The sequence below is a fragment of the Salvelinus sp. IW2-2015 genome, unplaced genomic scaffold, assembly GCF_002910315.2.
Source record: "Salvelinus sp. IW2-2015 unplaced genomic scaffold, ASM291031v2 Un_scaffold6382, whole genome shotgun sequence".
Taxonomy (NCBI): domain Eukaryota; kingdom Metazoa; phylum Chordata; class Actinopteri; order Salmoniformes; family Salmonidae; genus Salvelinus; species Salvelinus sp. IW2-2015.
The window spans coordinates 85,603-87,265 of NW_019947645.1; positions in this window are offsets into that span (position 1 = coordinate 85,603).

Here is a 1,663-nt window from a genome sequence, read left to right on the forward strand (position 1 = left end):
TGGAGAGAGTGATCACACAGTCGTCCGGAACAGCTGGTGCTCTCATGCGTGTTTCAGTGCTACTTGCCTCGAAGCGAGCATAGAAGTAGTTTAGCTTATCTGGTAGGCTCGTGTCACTGGGCAGCTGATGAGCGTCGGAGCCAGTGTAGTACGATTCGATCTTAGTCCTGTATTGACACTTTGCCTGTTTGATGGTTCATCGGAGGGCATAGCGGGATTTCTTATAAGCTTCTGGGTTAGAGTCCCGCTCCTTGAAAGCGGCAGCTCGACCATTTAGCTCAGTGTGAATGTTGCCTGTATCCATGGCTTCTGGTTTGGGTATGAACGTACAGTCACTGTGGAGACGTTTGTCCTCGATGCACTTTTTGATGAAGCCAGTGACTGATGTGGTGTACTCCTCAATGCCATTGGAATATTCCCGGAACATATTCCAGTCTGTGCTAGCAAAACAGTCCTGTAGTTAAGCATCTGCTTCTTCTGACCACTTTTTTTATAGCCAGAGTCACTGGTGCTTTCTGCTTACATTTTTTGCTTGTATGTAGGATTCGGGAGGATAGAGTTATGGTCAGATTTGCCAAATGGAGGGCGAGGGAGAGCTTTGTACGCATCTCTGTGTTTGGAGTAAAGGTGGTCTAGAATTTTTTTCCCTCTGGTTGCACATTTAATATGCTGATAGAAATTAGGTAAAACTAATTTAAGTTTCCCTGCGTTAAAGTCCCTGGCCACTAGGAGCACCACCTCTGGGTGAGCCTTTTCCTGTTTACTTATGGCGGAATACAGCTCATTGAGTGTGGTTTTAGTGACAGCCTTGGTCTGTGGTGGTATGTAGACAGCTATGAAAAATACAGATGAAAACTCTCTAGATAGATAGTGTGGTTTACAGCTCATCATGAGTTACTCTACCTCAGGCAAGCAAACACTTGAGACTTCCTTAGATATCGTGTGTGCCATTCAGAGGTTGAATGGGCAAAACAAAACATTTAAGTGTCTTTGAACGGGGTATGGTAGTAGGTGCCAGGTGCGCCGGTATGATTGTGTCAAGAACTGCAACGCTGCAGGGTTTTTCACACTCAACAGTCTCCCGTGTGTATCAAGAATGGTTCACCACCCAAAAGGACATCCAGCCAACTTGACATTGGAGTCAACAAGGGCCAGAATCCCTGTGAAACGCTTTCAACACCTTGTTGAGTCAATGTCCTGACGAATTGAGGCTGTTCTGAGGGCAGAAGGGTGTGCAGCTCAATTTTAAGGTGTTCCTAATGTTTTGTACACTCAGTGTATAGCACCCACTTATAGCAGCCTTGTGGCAGCCATTTTGTGCTTGAACACTCACCACACATCCCCTACCAAAGTGGAGAGGTGAGGAGAGTATTGAAACCGATACTACGACCATTCTTGTCACGTTCCTGACCTTATTTCCTTTGTTTAGTCTTGTTTAGTTGGTCAGGACGTGAGCTGGGTGGGCATTCTATGTTATGTGTTTCTATGTTGGGTTCATTGTTATCTAGCCTGATATGGTTCTCAATCAGGGGCAGGTGTTTTACGTTTCCTCTGATTGAGAACCATATTTAGGTAGGCTGTTCTCACTGTTTGTTTGTGGGTGATTGTTCCTGTGTCAGTGTTTGTGCCACACGGGACTGTTTTCGTTCGTTCGTTCATTCGT